Here is a 19,269-nt window from a genome sequence, read left to right on the forward strand (position 1 = left end):
AATTAGATCATCCCTTCACCTTTTGTAGCTAAGGGGATATAAGTCTAACCTACATAATCAGTCTTCATTGTAGAACTTTCTGAATTCCACTGTCACCTCAACATGTGGGTGGCACAGTGGTGAACACTGCTGACTCACAGCGCCAGGGGCCCGGGTTCGATTCCCAGCTTGGGTCACTGTCTGTGCAGAGTCTCCACATCCTCCCCGTGTCTGCCTGGGTTTCCTCCAGGTGCTCCAGTTTCATCCCACACTCTGAAAGATGTGCTGGTTAGGTGCATTGGCCCTGCTAACTTCTCCCTCAGTGTACCCGAACAGGCGCCGGAGTGTGGCGATTAGGAGAGTTTCACAGTAACTTCATTGCAGTGTTAATGTAAGCCTACTTGTGACATTAATAAACTTTAAACTCTCGCTCTTCCAATTAGCAACAAGGGAAGGCCACCAAAAAATTTAACAAGAATGATTCTGGTCAGAATGTTTTGCCTATTCCTGCTTGTGGGATCTTCTGATGGACACCCCACCCCCAACTTTGCCTTTCCTGGCAGCACAGGATGGAGTCAATGGAAAATCCCATTGACAGTGGTAGGATCAGAATCTCCCGCCGTCAGCTAACAACACGCTGCCTCCCGCCATGGGAAACACGCAGTGGGGAGGCCAGAGAATCCTCCCCTCCAAGTCGAATGGGGCCAGGTTACGAAGGAATATTAGAGAAATTCACCCTCTCCACTCTCAAGATGAAAGGGGTACAGGAGAGGAGAACTGAGCTAAGCAGGAGGATCAGCCAGGGAGCCAGGAAAATTAGCAGCACCCTCACTATAGACTGGCTGTCTCTGCACATACATGAAATAGTCAGCGCAGACAAAGGGGGATGTTTCACTATATCCATCAACAGGACACAGCTGAATGTCTTTGCCAAAACTGTAATAAAGACATGATTAAATGATCTTGTCTGAACAAACATTCCATCCATCTACCAGTAAAGATTATGGCATTACCAACAGGATGCGATTAAACAGCTATTGCCTTGGGCCGACCTCATTGTTTCATCTGTAAATAATTTACTGTAGTGCGTGACTAGAAACAATTACCTTTACTAGAAGTTGCGTGCTATAAAAAAAAAGCTGACTGTACACAACTGAGCAGAGCAGACCCAAGAAGCCTTAGGAATTCTCCAGTTCTCTCCTTATCAATAAGGCGGCAATAAAGGATCCATCATTTACAAATGCCGTGTCCAAATATCTTTTTGGCTCTGACAGGGGCACAACTGAATAATACTGCATCTAGGTTAACGCTTTTGCACAGTACTTGCGGAGTGCTACATTGTTGGAGATGCTGACATTCAGAAAAAGAGTTCTAGCTGCCCTCTCAGGTGGATATAAAAAAATCCCATTGCACTCTGTCAAAGAGGAGCAGGGAAATTTTCTTTATGGTCCTGGCCACTATTTCCTCCCTTAACCAATAATTATTCAGCCAGTATCACCAAAACAGGTCACCTCGCCATCATCACTTTGCTGCATGTGCGACTTAGCTGTGCAAAAATGTCACAAGTGGGCTTGCATTAACACCGCAATGAAGTTACTGTGAAAATCCCCTAGTCGCCACACTCTGGCGCCTGTTCAGGTAACACTGAGGGAGCATTTAGCATGGACAATGCACCTAACCAGCACGCCTTTCGGACTGTGGGAGGAAACCCGAGCACCCGGAGGAAACCCACGCAGATACGGGGATAACGTGGAGAGACAAGTGACCGAAGCCGGGAATCGAACGCAGGTCCCTGGCACTGCTCTTCAAAAGTACTCCTCTGCAAGGAGCACTGGGTATGCCTCAAGGTTGCAAGCTGTGCTGTCAGACCCACCTTTTCTGTTTACCATATGTTACGGGTGGCGCAGTTCAATTGAGCCCGATTGTCAGGTTGTAACATATGGACATATTTGGAATGATACACTGGCCAGGGCAGTCACACGACGATTGGCATCAGAGAGTGTAATACGGTGGGCAGAAAATGCTGAATGGGGGATGGAACTGAACAACCTTCAGTCACTTACGATCCCTTCTTACGCTGGCCCCTGGGAAGTTTCATAGAGAAATAGCGGACTCCAGGAGGCGAATGGGTTGAGCAAACCTCCTGCTGTGGGGATGACAATTCAGTATTGAGCAACTGGGGAAAATAAAACTGCTGAACATATTTCTGTAACAGCTTGCAGGATCAGAGATCAAATTCAGATGCAGGCTGGCAGAATAACGTTCTCCTCAGGGCTCGAGAAATATGTGGATTGTGAACCACGTTTCCTGCACACCTAATGTTTACATTTTTAAGAAACCCAAATTCTTTTTTCCTGTTCCCGTAATGCTGGAATGGTGCATCGATTTGCAATTCTAATCTAGTTTTAACTCAGCATTACCCTTCCTTTAATATCCCATCCACCACTTCCCTGTTACCTGTTGAATTTGTTTGTCTAATTTTGTAACCACATCATTGATACTTGTTTCATGTTGCTAACCTGACGCTTTACTTCACGAATTCCTTGACAGAAGTTGCTGCAATTCATCCTTGGAATGCATTCCCAATTCCTGACCAATGAAACCAAGCATGCTGAATGCCTTCTTCACCACTCTGTCCACCTGTGACTCCACTTTCAAGGAGCTATGAACATCTCCCCCTAGGTCTCTTTATTCTGTAACTCTCCCCAGCGCCCTACCATTAACTGAGCAAAGTCCTGCCCTGGTTCAATCTACCAAAATGCATCACCTTGCATTTGTCTAAATTAAACTCCATCTGCCATTCGTCAGCCCACTGGCCCAATTGACCAAGATCCCGTTGCAACTGGGGATAACTTTCTTCACTGTCCACTATGCCATCAATCTTGGTGTCATCTGCAAACTTACTAACCAAGCCTCCTATATTCTCATCCAAGTCATTTATATTAATGACAAATAACAGTGGACCCAGCACTGATCCCTGAGGCACAGCACTCGTCACAGGCTTCCAGCTTGAAAAACATCTCTCTACATCCACCCAGAAGCCAATTTTGTATCCATTTAGACACCTCACCCTGGATCCTGTCAGATTGTTATGTTGGGCTTAAGAGGAATCAAATTGGGCTGCAGTGAAAAAAGAAAGAGGCACTTGAACAGAAAAGCATGTTAAGGCGCAGCATGGTGGTTAGCACTGTTACCTCACACTGCCAGGGACCTGGGTTCAATTCTGGTCTCAGGGTCAGTGTCTGCGGGAGTTTACACGTTCTCCCCGTGTCTATGCGAGTTTCCTCTTGGTGTTCTGGTTTCCTTCCACAGTCTGAAAGACGTGCTGGTTAGGTTGATTGACAGACAACAATCCTTAGCGTCAAGGGATTAGCAGGAGAAAAATGTGGGGTTATGGGGATAGAGCCTGGGTGGGGTTGTTGTCGGTGCAGACTCGATGGGCCAAATGGCCTCCTTCTGCACTGTAGGGATTCCCTGGTTCTATGAAAATGGGCAACCAATCCACTAATGGCCATGTTGTCTTGTTGTAACCCTCAGCTCCTGGATAACTCTAAACTGAAAGCAGTCAGTGTTGAATGTCATGGACTACGCATTAAAACTCAGGTTATCTTGGAATAAGGGCAGCATGGTGGCACAGTGGTTAGCACTGCTGCCTCTCAGCGCCAGGGTCCCGGATTCAATTCCCGGCTTGGGTCACCGTCTGTGCAGAGTCTGCATGTCTTCCCCGTGTCTGCGTGGGTTTCCTCCGGGTGCTCCAGTTTCCTCCCACAATCTGAAAGACGAGCTGGTTTAGGTGCATTGACCATGCTAAATTCTCCCTCAGTGTACCCAAACGGGCGCCGGAGTGTGGCGACTAGAGGATTTTCACAGTAACTTCATCGCAGTGTTAATCTATTTGGGACATTAATAAATACGCTTTAAACTCTCCGATTTCTCTCCCTGCTCTTCTAATTCGTGGCAAAGGTGGTGAAAAATTTTAAAACAATGAAGAAAAGGCACCACCCCCAGGTACCTGAACAACAAATATTTGCATTTATATAGCACCTGCAGTGAAGTAAAACATCCAGGGAGAGTTCTTCAGACTGTAGCATCAAGCAAAATCTGATAGTGAACCGTATCGAGTGGAAAGGAACGGGCGACTGAAAATTGATCTTTCTAATCCAGCTTTAAGGGAGCTTAAAAGGGAGAGTGAGAGAAGTAAAAGGTTTAGGGAGGGAATTCCAGAGCTTACAGACCAGGCAAGTAAATGCTTGGCTGTCAGAGGATTAGAGACGGTTTCAGAGATTAGCTGGGGTGACGAGACAGGTGGGATTTGGAAACCATAAACTCTCTCAGCATTTCCATTAGCTAACATCGCAACCTCCTAACCCATCAATGAGGCTTGAGAAATCCTGCTTTATACCAACTCGAAGCAACATGGATCTCAGAACCGAACCCATCTCATCTTGGAATTGACCGCCCCACTTAGATAGAGTAGTGTTGTAGAGGTTTACAGCATGGAAACAGGCCCTTCGGCCCAACTTGTCCATACTGCCCAATTTTTACCACCAAGCTAGACCCGCGTTTGGCCCATATCCCTCTATACCGACCTGACACGTGTAACATCTAAATTCTTTCTAAGAGACAAAATTGTACCCGCCTCTATTACTGCCTCTGGCAGCTCATTCCAGACACTCACCACCCTTTGTGTGTGAAAAAATTGCCCTTCTGGATCCTTTGTATCCCTCCCCTCTCACCATAAATCCATGCCCTCTAAAGTTATAGACTCCCCTACCTTTGGGAAAAGATGTTGACCGTGTACCTGCGCTAGGAATAGCATCATGACTAAAATCAATGTAGGTGAGGATCTAGAATGGCTTGTGACAAAGTCAAGAAATAAGCAGGAAGAGGAGGAGGAAAGCATTCGCAGGGCCAAAGACAGCATGGGTTTATGAAGGGCAATTCATGCTTAAGAAAGGCCCAAGAGTTTTCTCGAGATATAATTAATAGAATAGATAAGGGAGAACCAATAGATGTGGTGTATGTGGACTTTCAGAAGGCTTCTGATATGGTCCCTCAGAAGAGGTTAATGGGCAAAATTAAAGTGCTTGGGATCAGGGGTAATGTACCAGCAAGGATTGAGAATTGATTGACAGACAGAAACAGTCAGAATAAGTGGGTCCTTTTCCAAGTGGCAGGCAGCGACGAGCAGTGGGATACTGTAGGATCAGTGCTTGGGCGCCAGCCGTTCACAATATACGTAAATGACCCGGACGAGGGAACTAAATGTAACATTTCCAAATTTGCTGTTGAGGCAAAATTGGGCAGAGTTATGAAAAAGATACAAGGAGGCTCCATGGTGATTTAGACACATAGGCAAATATACGGCAGATACAGTACAATGCGGCTAAATGTAACGTTATCCACTTTGGTGTGAAAAACAGAAAGGAGGAATATTATTCAAATGGTGATTAATTTGGATATGTGAATGTACAAAGGGATCTTGTACACGAGTCAATGAAAATGAAGAGGCAGGTGCAGCAAGCAATTAGGAAAGCAAATTCTATGTTGGCCTTCATTGCAGGAGGACTTGAGTTCAGAAGTAGGGATGCCTTATTGCAGTTATGCAGAGCTGTGTTGAGACCATACCTGCTGTATTACATCCAGTTTTCGTCTTTGCCTAAGAAAGGATCTGCTTGCCATACAGCGAGTACAGCAGAGGTTGACTAGGCTGATACTGGAGTTGACAGGACTGTCCTTAAAAGAGAGATTGTATTTACTCGAGTTTAGAAGGATGAGAGGCAATCTGATTAAAACGTAGTGCTGGAATTTTACCACCTCGCCTACCACTGGAAATTGGAGCGGGTGAGGGGCAGACAATGGGAAGATCCATTGATCTCGGGTGGGATTTTGTGGTTTCGGGACAAGTGCAGCCATAAAATTCTGCCCATAAATTCTAACAGAGTTGGACAGATTAGATGCAGAGACAATGTTTTCCCTGGTTGGGGAATCTAGAACCAGGGGGACACACAGTCTCGGGATATGGGGTACACTATTTAGGGCTGAACTGATGAAAGATGTCTTCACTCAAAGGGTAATGAGAACATAAGAACATAAGAAATAGGAGCAGGAGTAGGAGTAGGCCATCTAGCCCTTCGAGCCTGCCCCGCCATTCAATAAGATCATGGCTGATCTGTCGCTGCTCAGTTCCACTTTCCCGCCCTCTCCCCTTAACCCTTAATCCCCTCTCTTATCAAAAACCCATCAACCCGTGTCTTAAAAATATTTAGCGAGGCAGCCTCCACCACCTCAACGGGCAGAGAATTCCAGAGATTCACCACCCTTTGAGTGAAGAAGTTCCTCCTCAACTCCGTTCTAAACCGCCCCCCTTTTATCTTGAGGCTGTGCCCCCTAGTCCTACTGTCTTTTTTGAGCGGGAAGAGTCTCTCCACCTCTATCCTATCCATCCCATTCATCATCTTATACGTCTCAATGAGATCTCCCCTCATTCTTCTAAACTCTAACGAGTACAAGCCCAGTTTATTCAGCCTCTCCTCATAGCTCAACCCCCTCAACTCCGGTGTCAGCCTAGTAAACCTCCTCTGCACTCCCTCCAAGGCCAAAATATCTTTGCGCAGGTGCGGCGCCCAAAACTGCACACAGTACAGAAAGCTGCGGAGGGCAAGTCGCTGAATGTGTCCAAGAACAAGATGGGCAATTTTGTGGATTTTAATGGCATCAACAAGAGAAAACAGGAACATGGCATTGAGAGAATCAGCCATGATTATACTAAATGGTGTAGCAGGTTTGAAGGGCTGAATGGCCTAATCCTGCTTCTAGTTTCATTGCTTCTGTGAAAAAGAGCAAGAGAGGGAGATTGAGGGAGGAACAGAAAGCAAGACAAAAAAAAATCTGAGCAGAAATGACATTAACAAAGATATGTTCCATATCTAAGATTACTTACCATGAAAGCTAAGTGTATGCGGAAGTGGGAAACTTGTAGTTCATAGAAGACAGGAGATAAAACTGTTACAAAAGTCATGTAGACTATTGAGGAGGAGGAGGCAAGTAATATTTCCTTTACAAGGTTTGAAGTCTCATTACATTGTATAAAACATATCAGTTACATTCGCACTGACATCTTAACATAGGATGGACGTTCCTGCCCTCTGTTGACCAGGTATGGATATAACAGTCTGCATCTGACTATTATATAATCTGGTTTAACAAATAAGAATAAAAAAAGTTCACTTCATCAATGGTAAAGTTCCCTTCATCCACTTGTATTTGTGCAACTTGCATTGACAAAAAAAAATCTCTATTCTCATTCATAAGATTCATAGGTCAACCTTGGCACTGCACACTCTCCCTCACTCCTCCTATCCAACATCACTATAATCAGATCATCTCATCATTATCACATCACCATCTGTGGGAGCTTGCTGTGACCAAACTGACTCCCACGTTTCCTACCTTACTACAGTGACACCCCTTCAAGTGGCTGATTGGGGTGAGCCTCATAGTCACGAAAGGGTCTGTATAAAGTTTTGAAGTTTTATTTATTTGTGTCACAAGTCGGCTGACATTAACACTGCAATGAAGTTGCTGCGAAAATCCCCTAGTCGCCACACTCCAGAGCCTGTTCGGGTACACTGAGGGAGAATTTAGCGCAGCCAATGTGCCCTAACCAGCGGGTCTTTCAGACTGTGGGAGGAAACCGGAGCACCCGGAGGAAACCAGCAGACATGGGGAGAACGTGCAGGCTCTGCACGTACAGTCACTCAAGCCGGGAATTGAACCTGGGCCCCTGGAGCTGCCCACTATGCAAATGCAGGTCAGTTCTTTCTATCCAAGACCATCTAGAATCATAGAATCATTGAAAAACTACAGCACAAACAGGCCCTTCGGCCCACAAGTTGTGTTGATCTTATCTCTAGCAACTTGGCTTACCTATAACCCTCGATCCTATTAAGTCCCATGTACTCGTACAGAAATCTCTTAAAAGACCCTAACTAATTTGCCTCTACCACCACCGATGGCAGACGATTCCACTCACCCACCACCCTGAGTGAAAAACGTACCCCTGACATCTCCTCTGTACCTACTCCCCAGCACCTTAAACCTGTGTTGAGAAGCATTATCTCTCTGATGCTTCTCATTGCTCATATTCCTGTTCCTCTCTGTCAATTTCTCTTTTCTTTCCTGAGTGCCAGGTGGGTGTTTGGACTGAGAAATAATTCCACTCGTAATTACCCATGGGACTGTCAACCCTCACACTATCCAGGGATCTATTGACATGGGGGACAGATCCCTTGAAGAGTGGTCACCCTACCCCTGTTGTCTCCCATCCTCCCCGCCACCTTCTCTTATTATCCGATTCCCTCAAAATTTGCCTCACGTTCAAAAGAAATCATAGAATCCTTACTATGCAGAAGAGGCCATTCAGCCCATCGACACTAGACCAATTCTCTGACAATGTATCTTACCCAGACTATCAAACCTGTCCTATCCCTATAATCCCACACGTTTACCATGTCTAATCCACTGAACCTACACATCTTGGGGCACTAAGGGGCAATTTGCCACAGCCAATCGATCTAACCTACACATCTTTGGACTATGGGAACAAACCAGAGCACCCGGAGGAAACCCACACAGACATGGGGAGAATGTGCAAACTCCACACAGACAGTGACCAGAGGCCAGAATTGAACTCGGGTGCCTGGAGTTGAGGCAGCAGTGCTAACCACTGAGCCAGCAGTCTTTTTTTTAAATTCATTAGTGGGATACAGGCTTCGCTGGCTGGCCAGCATTTATTACCCATCCCCAATTGCCCTTGGAGGGCAGTTGGGAGTCAACCACATTGCAATAGCTCTGAAGTCACAGGTAGGCCAGATGGCAGATATCCTTCCCTAAAGGACATTGGTGAATCAGATGGGATTTTCTGATAGTCGACAATGGTTTCATGGTCACCAGTAGAATCTTAACTCCAGATTTTTTTTTATTGAATTCAAATTCTACCATCTGAGGGATTCGAACCTGGGTCCCCAGAACATTAGCCGAGTTTCTGGATTATTACTCTAGCGATAATACCACTAGGCTACTGCCGCCCCTCATGCCACTCTTCAATCACAATGAGGAAAGAAACTGTGTCCGTTTGCATATCATCAGCAACAACATTATCCAGTTGTCACTGAAACAGGGGATGAGTTAATTACCTTCCCTTGAAAGGTAATTTCTTGCTCTGAAATCAGAAGTAAGATTACATGAATAAAGACACTTCTAATCCCTCTCCCTTTGCTCGAGTCTCTACCCTCTCTGAACTTCATGGAACACAAAAGGCTAAAACAGGAGCCTATTCGGAATAATTATTTCCCCTTCCTGTCAAGCCCACACACTCTTTTTTTAGTTAAAGAGCTACACGTTGCTTTCCAATAAACTTTGCCCTTGGGTTTTTCTTCCAATGCTTTGTGAAACTTCAGTGAAAGCACGAGAAGTTAGAAAGAGAAAGATCCTCACTCCAGCAGACTCAACAGTGCCGATCCACCCTGTGAAATTTGGGACACTGCACATCCTCACACTCCAATCCCAATTTGACTCACGTTGCTTCATAGCACGGAGCAGGAACGCAAAATCTAAAGGCAGGCTTCTGGGGGAGGCTGAAACTTTAAAGCAATGTTTTCAAATGAAGAACACAGTAGATAATTAGTTCAGAAGCATAACTGCTGGTGTGAAATATTGATATTGGTTAAAGCCTTATTTAGGACAATGGGTTATTTGCAGAACAGCAAAAAGAGATGACTAGAATCCCTACAGTGCAGAAGTAGTAACTGGCTGCCTCCTCCAGGAAGATCGCAACCCATGTTCCAGCACTTGGCCCATTGAGTCTGCACCAAGAATAATCCCACCCAGGCCCTATCACCGTAACCCCAGGTATTTACCCTGGTAATCCCCCTGATGATAAGGAGAACCAATGCACCTAATTTGCACATCTTTGGAGCGTGGGAGGAAACCGGAGCACCCGGACGAAACGCATGCAGACCGCGGGGAGAACGTGCCAACTCCATACAGCCAGTAACCTGAGGCCAGAATTGAATCCAGGTACCTGGCACTGTGAGGCAGCAGTGCGAACCACCACGCTGCCCAGATTCAGTGAACGTTGAGGGAATTGTGGCACCCAATGGTCTGACTGCACATGATGGTCGGGCATTCCTGCCGCGCTCACCCCAAAACTGGAAAATCCTGCCCGAGGTCAACAGATTTTTGCATGGACCGCATCCCATCCTCACCTCGCTACGATTCCCGTGGTGGGCGGGACTGGAAAACCTTCCCAATGAGTTTACAAAGCCATTTTTCGTTTTGAATGTGGGGAGAGAATCTGAAGGAACGCGGGGATGGGGTGGCAAAGCCAAGTTGAGGGTGAGGGTCAGTCATGATCTCACTGAATGTTGATGCAGTGACCTGCTTCTTCTGCTAACAGGGTGGCAAACCGTGGCATAAAAACAACAACAGGAAGTCGAAGTGGTGCAAAGAAAACAAAGTGCATGTGGACCAAAGGTTTTAAACCTACAGTGGATGGATCCGTGATAGTGAAAACCTTCTCTCTGCGATGCATTATTTACAAGGGGTTTTTCCAACATTTTCAAATTTGTTCAACTGAAACTTCAAAGATAGACAAGTGTGAGGTATTACATTTTAAGAAAAATAAGGAGATCACATGCTACTTGGAAAGTAAGAAGCTTAATAATGTGGAAGAGCAAAGTACAAATACACAAGTCACGAAATGTCGTGACACAGCACAATAAGGTGATAACAAAAGAAAACCAGGCTCTGGGGTTTATCTTCAGAGGGTTAACATTGAGAAATAGTGAGTCATTAGTCCAGAGTTGAGTGTTGTGCAAAGCTCTGGTCACCACAAGGATATAGAGGTGTTGCAGGATCTGACGAAGGAACACCGTTTCCAAAAGCTTGTGGGTTTACTGTCAAATAAACTGGTTGGACTTTAACCTGGTGTTGTGAGACTTCTTACTGTGTTTACCCGGGTCCAACGCCAACATCTCCACATCGTTACCAATAATTGAGCAGAAGAATGGCAGAGCGGCGAGGCTATGTCTATCTGGGCAGTCTGAACAGATGGAGTCAAAAAAGAAAATGCTGGAAAATCTCTGCAGGTCTCACAGCATCCTTAAGGAGAGAAAAGAGCTGACGTTTCGAGTCCAGGTGTCAGAGCTCTTTTCTCCCCTTTCAGATGCTGCCGGACCCGCTGAGATTTTCCAGCGTTTTCTCTTTCAGTTTCAGATTCCAGCATCCGCAGTAATTTGCTTTTATCTGAACAGGTGGAGCCTCTTTTCTCTTGCACACAGAAGGCTGGGGTGTGAGGGGTGAGGAATAACCTAATAGAAGCCCCAAAAATTATGGAAGGTTTCAATAGAGCAGTTTTAGAGAGTGGGCGAAGTTACCTGGGGCCTGTTGAGCAAAGCTGGAAAACAGTACACCCGTTCAGGTCCCCTGCATAATCCCAGCTCCAAGTGACCTTCTCTATGGTTGAGGTCATCCGCCCAACGATTTAGGAATAAGGATGACGCTGCCTGAATCTTCCTGAAAAGGTACAGGACAACCCCTCCCTTTGACACACTGAGGCCAGAGGCACGCAGTTAACCAATCGTGGCCTTGAAGACTTCATCTCACCCACAAGAACAGCAATGGTGCAACAGAACGTGGGTTCCACAACCTCGGCCACAACCATTTTTGGGAAGGTTTGTCCCTCCACAATGACAACATGGCCAGAACTGATTTTTTTTTTTAAACAAATGCTGCAGGGAGTGGCCCCTGGTTTGAGGTGTTCTTTATGATTCCCCTACTGGTCTCCAAATGGGGCTGCCAGCTCAATGTTACTTTAGGTCCCCTTATTGGGTCTCCTGCTTTTCTGATCCGTCCCCCCCATCCTTAATTAGACAAGAGTCCCAGTGGCAGCTTTGTAATTGGTCGCCTCTGGGAAGATTCCAACCCATGTTCCTGTCCAGGAATTGAGACTGACGCTGGGATCGTGACCTAACTGGGATAAAAATCAGTTTCCATTTATGGGGAAGAGCAAAACTGGGGGCTACCAATACAAGATCATCACCAAGAAATCCAACAGGGAACTCTTTACTGAGCACATATGGACTCACTAACCCAAAGGGGTAACGGAGCTGAATCACAGAGATACATTTAACATGGTGGCACAGTGGCTAGCACCGCTGCCTCACAGTGCCAGGGACCTGGGTTCAATTCCTGGCTTGGGTCACTGTCTGTGGGGAGTCTGCAGGTTCTCCCCATGTCTAGTCCAAAGATGTGTGGGTTAGGTTGATTGGCCATGCTAAACTGGCTCTTAGTGTTCCAGGATGTGTAGGTTCGAAGGATTAACTGGGTAAGTGTGTGGGGTCATGGGATAGGGTCTGGCTTGGGATTGTCCTCGGTGCAGACTCAATGGGCCGAATGTCCTCCCTTCTGCACTGTAGAGATCCTGTTCTATGGATTCTATGATTCCACGCGGATTTCTTCCAGGTGATCCGGTTTCCTCCCACAGTCCGAAAGATGTGCTGGTTTGGTGCATTGGTCCACATTAAATTCTCCCTCAGTGTACTCAAACAGGTGCCAGAGTGTGGTGACGAGGGGGATTTTCACAGTGGCTTCATTGCGGTGTTAATCTGAGCCTACTTGTGAGACTAATAGACGAACTTAAATCTTAGTGAAACCATACCAGTGTACCATAAAATGATGCAGATCGCGACACCACAATGCATATATCGAACTTAATGCACAGGGATGGTAAAAAATTGGAGTGACGTTAGTTTCTGTACGTATAAACGCTGCTTTAGAGCCCAACACTCAACAGGTATATCTGAAAAATGTGATTTCCCTGATCATTTAAATCAAAGACCTTTCTTTGTGGAAGGAAAGTGGAGTTGGGGGGGGGGAAAAAAGAAGAAAAAAAAAATCAGCAACTCATTACCTCATTGAACAGTGATGTGTGTGTGTTAGCAGCGGAATGTTTATGTCTGCTCGTCGCCTCTTCCCCGGACGTTTTTCCAGACAGAGGTAGCAGGCTCCTTCCCGGTGCTGTGGGAGATGAGTCACTGCAGTCAGTAGCTCCGTGCTGCCGCTTTGTGTGAGGTCCGAGGGCGTTCGGTGGTGGTTTACGATGCGACAGTCCAAGCTGACCCGCGGAGGAGCGGTCACCGCCATAGAGCCGCCAATCGAGCAGGTCGCCCAGGCTCCTGGTTGGCGCTTCGTCAAACCGGCTCTCGGTCTTTGAGCCCGGCTCGGACCGCGCGATGGCGCTCAGGCTGACCGCCTTCTCGGCCTCCGAATCCGGACGGCGCCGGTCCAACGGGTCATCCTGGACTCCGCCCAGCCGCGGCCTCCTTCTCTTCTTCCTCGCCTTCTTCGCCCGGGAGAGCTCGCTGCCGTCGGCCGCGCGCTCCCCGCTCCCTCCCTCCGATTCCACGTCCCCCTCGGACTGGTCGGGGGCACAGCCGCACGACAGGGAGGGGGAGGAGGACTCTCCGGCGCCACCGAGGCTGCCGGACAGGGAGCCGGTCAAACAAATCCCCTCACCGCGAGGACCGGCGCAGTTCCCTCCTTTGGTGCCATCGCTGCAACGCTCACCGTTACCCGGCGCGTGCGGTGCCGCTCCCTCACCGGAATCTCTCACCGGGGCTTCCCCCGGTGCCGGAACCCTGGCTGCTGCCCCTCGGGAGCCGTCAGCGTCCCTCGGCTTGACAGCCTCCTGTGGAGGCGGCCGGCCTTCGTTCCTTCTCTTCCTCCTCTTCAGATAAAGTTTGCTGCGGGGATAGGGAGAGCGACCCAGAGGGGCCTTGGCAGGATCCACCGCACATTCTTCCTTCTGCGCTCTCACACATCCACAAGTGTTTCCCATTCTTCTTACACAAGGCAAACGCTGATCTGGTGCAGCAGAACTGGCCCGTCGTCAATCTTTTTTTATCAAGTCAAAATCCCGGGCAGCGGACTTATCCATAACCGGGAGGTTGCTCACTCACTCTCTCTTTCCTCTCCCTCTTGTTTGCTCGTCTGTCTCCCTGACACTCCCTCTCTCTCTCTCTCACACACACACACGTACTCTGACTGGCTGTCGCTCTCTCTCTCTCTCACACTCCTTCACCCTCTCCAGCTCACTTCCTCCTTCGCCACCTCTCCCTCTCCTTCACCCTCTCTCTCTCTTGCTGGCTGCTTTTCTCTCACTCCCTCGGTGTGCAGCCATTTTGCATCTGTGAAATGCTCGTGCAGTCAACGATGGCACTAAGCCCAGAAAAGGGCCCGTGTCTGATCGCTCCACATCCAACCATGGTTACAGCAGTGCAAAGAGAGAGAGAGAGAGAGAGAGAGAGAGTGCTGTGAGCTGAGCTCATTCACTCTGCGTACAGTATAAGCGACCTTGCTGAAATTTAGTCGCGACTTTTCACGCCGCAAGATAACGAACGCGAAGCTCCCCAGATCAGTCACAACTTGCTCCGCTCAAAAACTGCAACACCAAGCAAAGGAGGGAGCCTCGGTAATGCTGAAGGAATCTGCACCAACCCTTTGAAATCATTAAGCTATGTACATACCCACAGCAAACAGCACAGTGCTAATGAAAGACAGGTGGGGGTGACAGAGTTGGGGGGGGGGGGGGGGGGGGGGTGGGGAGCTGTCACCTTTGCTAAGGCAAAGGTGCAGATAAAAACAGATGCCAAGATACAAACAGGGCTTCAGTAAAACTGATTAAGTTGCGATTTTGAAAAGGAAATCCTCCTTAAAACTCTCTAAACAAGAGATTAAAATTCCAGAGTCCGAATCATCATCATCATGTCATCTATCAGTTCCTTTTCAGATGTGTTGACACTTGCTGGTGATCAGGAAGCAATTGGACTTTACTGCTTGGTCTGGTTCCTCATGTGTATCACTTAAAGGGGAAGGGATGTGGAGGGAGAAGTTTTTTTTGGCTCAGGATATTCTCCCTCCTGCGTGGTAACAGATTCACAATCTCTGTTCGCCGATTTGTTGCGTAAAAACTAACTTCCCTTCCCAATTGGCTGTGCTGAGAATTAGGCGTGCCGGGAGATTCCTGGAGAAACGCCATAAAAAGCCACAGATTGGCCCCGGGGACAGCCCGGGCCCTGGGAACGCACGCAAGAAAGCAGATGGTGCAGATTCCCATTCTGACAGCTCACAAATCAGCTCCTGGAACTGGCTGACATCCCCGCTGTCAGCTGCGCACAGCCAACCCCATAAAGGTAAGGGGCATAATACACTCCCCGCCCCCCCGCCCCCCCCCCAACATCCATATCACCCAGTGCCCCTCCCCATATCACAACATGCCACCCTGACCCGCTCCACCTCATACTGAGTCACTTTACCACGGCGACTCACCCTATCAGCCAACCATACTGACCTTCAGCACACAGAGAGGCACTCCCAGTGCACTAACCTTCCAAACCCCCTCATGGAGCCACCTCACTACTCTACGGCACACTTGTGCCAAACACAACAGAATTGTATTTTGCAAAACAGAAATATCTTTACACAAAATCGAAATGTTTCTGTGCTTTCCTTTCTGCCTCTCCTCCAAATGCAGGTAAAGTTCACTTATTAGCGTCACGAGTTGGCTTACATTAACACTGCAATGAAGTTACCGTGAAAATCCCCTGGTCGCCACGCTCCGGCGCCCACACTGAGCGGGGGAATTTAGCGCGGCCAATGCAGCTAACCAGCACGTCTTTCAGACTGTGGGAAGAAACCAGAGCACCGAGAGGAAACTCACACAGACACAGAGAAAATGTCCATTTGAGTCTCCACGCAGACAGTGACCCGAGGCCGGAATCGAACCCAGGTCCTGGAGCTGAGAGGCAGCGGCGCTAACCACTGCTGCCCACTATTGAGACCATCTCTGAAGAATTAAAAAAGACGACTTGCATTCATTCAGCGCCTTTCACAAGCACGCTGACCTGAAGCACTTTCCTGCTGCTGCTGGAAAATCTAGCAATGAGGGAGAAAATGAGGATGAGGATATAGGGACGAGCGGGATCTTAAAATCCTGACAGTGTAGTTGGGCTCCAAACCAAAGAGTGTGGTGTCCAGTCCAGCAGCTGCTGTAGGCCCAGTGAGCCAAGCCCTCAACAACTGATGCTGCAGGCCCTTGGCTGGGTCTAGGCCCAGGCCCGAGGAGTTCACCATGTGACCTTCAAGCCCTGTCCTGTCAATCAGACTCAATTTTCCATCTCCAATGTTAGCGTAACTAAGAAGTGAAACTGTTCCAAGGGGGATTGTGGCAGATGGACTTTCACAGTGCTGGTAAAATAGCATGGCAGCGGGAAGAAACCCTCACACCCATCACCTCCCCATCACGCCCCCCCCCCCTCCCCCCGCCCCCCCCAGCTCCATTTTGGCAGCCTTCCCATCTCCCAAAGCTCAGCCCACTGTCTGCTAATGATGTCGGAGGGTCTGACTCCAAATTACTTCCATGGGCTGCTGTTGATCTGCTGTCATCACCCCAGCATTCTCCCCAAGGGTCTAGCCACACACCTTGGCACTGAAGGCGGGTGCAACTGCAACATTTAAAAGACATTGCGACAGGCACGTGGATGGGAGAGGTTTAGTGGGATATGGGCCAAACGTAGGCAATTGGGACGAGTTCAGTTTAGGAAACTGGGGCACAGTGATTAGCACTGCTGCCTCACAGCGCCAGGGACCCAGGTTCGATGCCCGGTTTGGGAGTTTGCACGTTCTCCCCGTGTCTGCGTGGGTTTCCTCCAGGTGTTCTGGTTTCCTCCCGCAGTCTGAAGACGTGGGTTAGGTGGATTGGCCATGCTAAATTGGCCCTTAGTGTCAGAGGGACTAGTTACAGTAAATGCATGGGGTTATGGGGATAGGGCTTGGGTGGGATTGTGATCGGTGCAGACTCGGTGGGCCGAATGGCCTCCTTCTGCACTGCAGGATTCTATGATTCTATGAAACCTGGTCGGTATGGATGGGTTGGGCCTGTATAACCCAACATAAATTTTTTTTTGAAAAGGCATCTTTTTGAAGTAAAGGCAAAATACTGCAGATGCTGGAGCTCTGACTCGAAACGTTGGCTCTATTCTCCCTCGACAGATGCTGTCAGGCCTGCTGAGATGTTCCAGCTTTCTCTTCTTTTTGCCTCTTCTTAAAATTTAGGTTAGACGGATCAGTCATGGGTCATTGTCCCTTGGTGTCCCAGGATCTGTGGGTCCTGAAAGACCACCCCCCCAGGATCTGTGGGTTTGGGTGGGGGGGCATAAATGTGCAGGACTGCAAAGAGAGTGTTGGGGGGTCTGTCAGATATTTGGTGCAGACACGATGGGCCGAATGGTCTCCTTGTGCACTGCAGGGGTCCTATAATTCCCTTATAATTTATCTAAGCTGATTGTGGCTGTGTCAGAGAGAGTAGCCTTTAATTCCAGGAGGCAACTCTGAAGGATTGACAACCCTAAATACGAGCTTAAAACCCACAAATCTGCAAGAGGCGACATGACTGAAGCTGAGAATTTTTACTCAGACTGTGGGAAATGAAATGCTTCCACTAGCACATTCTCGAACAGCGGTGACATTTATTGAATGTCTCATAAATTCGCAGTGCTACAGTGCATGTTGTAGAGCCCTTTAGGGAAGGAAATCTGCCGTCCTTACCTGGTCTGGCCTACTGGTGATGCCAGGCCCCCAGCAATATGGAGGCCTTTTAATTACCCAGCAAGCCAATCAGTTCAGGATGGGCAATAAATGCTGGCCCAGTCAGCCATGACCACATCCCCTGAACAAATTGTTAAAAACAATAGTTTGTCTCTCAAGCGGGCACCTGCTCGTTGTATTTTTCCATTTTCCTAACAGGAATTTCTTGCATGGATGCACCAATTCAGTGCAAGGTGGCGACGGCCTAGTGGTGTTATCATCACTAGATTATTCATCCAGAAACTCAGCTAAGGTTCTGGGGACCCGGGTTTGAATCCTGCCACGGTTGACGGTGGGATTTCATCGAATCCCTACGGTGCAGAAGGCGGCCATCGAGCCTGCAACTGACGACAATCCCACCCAGGCCTTATCCCCATAACCCAACATATCACCCTGCTGATCCCCCCCCCACACTAGGGCCAATTTAGCATGGCTAATCAAGCTAACCTGCCTATCTTTGGACTATGGGAGGACGATGGAGTTCCTGGAGGAAACCCATGCAGAAACAGGGAGAACTCTGCACAGATGGTGACCCAAGCTGGGATTTGAACCTGGGTCCCTGGCACTGTGAGGCTGCAGTGCTAACCACTGTGCCACCTGGACATAAAAATTCAATGTTTTTAATTGAATTTGAGTTCAATTATAAAACACCTGGAATTAAGAATCTACTGACGACCATGAAACCATTGTTGGAAAAACCCATCGCTAATATCCTTTAGGGAAGGAAATCTGCCGTCCTTACCTGGCCTGGTCACTCCAGAGCCACATCAATGTGGTTGGCTCTCAACTGCCCTCGGGCAACTAGGTATGGGCAATAAATGCTGGTCAGCCAGTGACATCCATGTTCCACAAATTAATTTAAAGAACACCCTACCAGCACAGTCGTGTGTAGGAGCGACTCCCTGAACCTACTAATGCCAGCCAACATCACACACCGCCGTCCTGAAAAAAACTCTCCCTTCGTGATTCCTTTGAGTGACGTTCCAGCTAAGGGGCTTCCAGCTCTCCCGCGTCCATCACAAGTGGCAGTAGTTTCATCCGCCAATAAGTTAACCCCTCGCTGCCCGGCAAACTCTCAATTCTAACTCAAACAATTTGCATTCTCCACTTGAGCCACACTGGTGACACAGGAGAGTGAATCAATGTCACTTTACAGGTCATTTACTTTCCAGAACTCATGCTCGCAGACCGCAAGGTCTCAGTTTTCAATTAGATTTTCAACAACCTGATGTTTTATGAAATTAATTCTGCAGGTTTCTGTTTATTCAACACCCCCTTTCTCAGCCCAGCCAACATCCAATCCTCCGACAAAGCGTTGGCTCTATCTTCTCCCTGTGGATGCTGTCAGACCTGCTGAGATTTTCCAGCAGTTTCAGTTTCAGATTCCAGCATCCGCAATATTCTTACTGTTGTCAACATTCAATCCGCCCTCCTTCAATTTATTTATCAGTGTCACAAGTAGGCTGACATTAACACTGCAATGAAGTTACTGTGAAAATCCCGCAGTCGCCACACTCCCGGTGCCTGTTTGGGTACACTGAGGGGAGAATTTAGCATGGCCAATGCACCCAACCAGCTCGTCTT

At 48.0% G+C, this 19,269-nt stretch overlaps 1 protein-coding gene across 3 annotated transcripts in view; it reads right to left on the minus strand.

Moving 5' to 3' along the window:
* Positions 1–19,269, minus strand: part of dst (dystonin) — a 614,201-nt gene that overhangs the window by 405,919 nt on the left and 189,013 nt on the right. The window contains exon 1 of one of the 3 annotated variants that reach the window (XM_080191942.1): positions 12,953–13,063. The exons of the other annotated variants lie outside the window; for them this stretch is intronic. The gene's annotated coding sequence lies outside the window, so the exon portion shown is untranslated. Of the gene's footprint in view, positions 1–12,952; positions 13,064–19,269 lie in introns of those variants that run through there. 3 annotated transcript variants of the gene reach the window in all.

Source organism: Carcharhinus amblyrhynchos, chromosome 7, assembly GCF_965287045.1.
Source record: "Carcharhinus amblyrhynchos chromosome 7, sCarAmb.v2.hapA, whole genome shotgun sequence".
In the NCBI taxonomy this organism is placed as follows: Eukaryota; Metazoa; Chordata; class Chondrichthyes; order Carcharhiniformes; family Carcharhinidae; genus Carcharhinus; species Carcharhinus amblyrhynchos.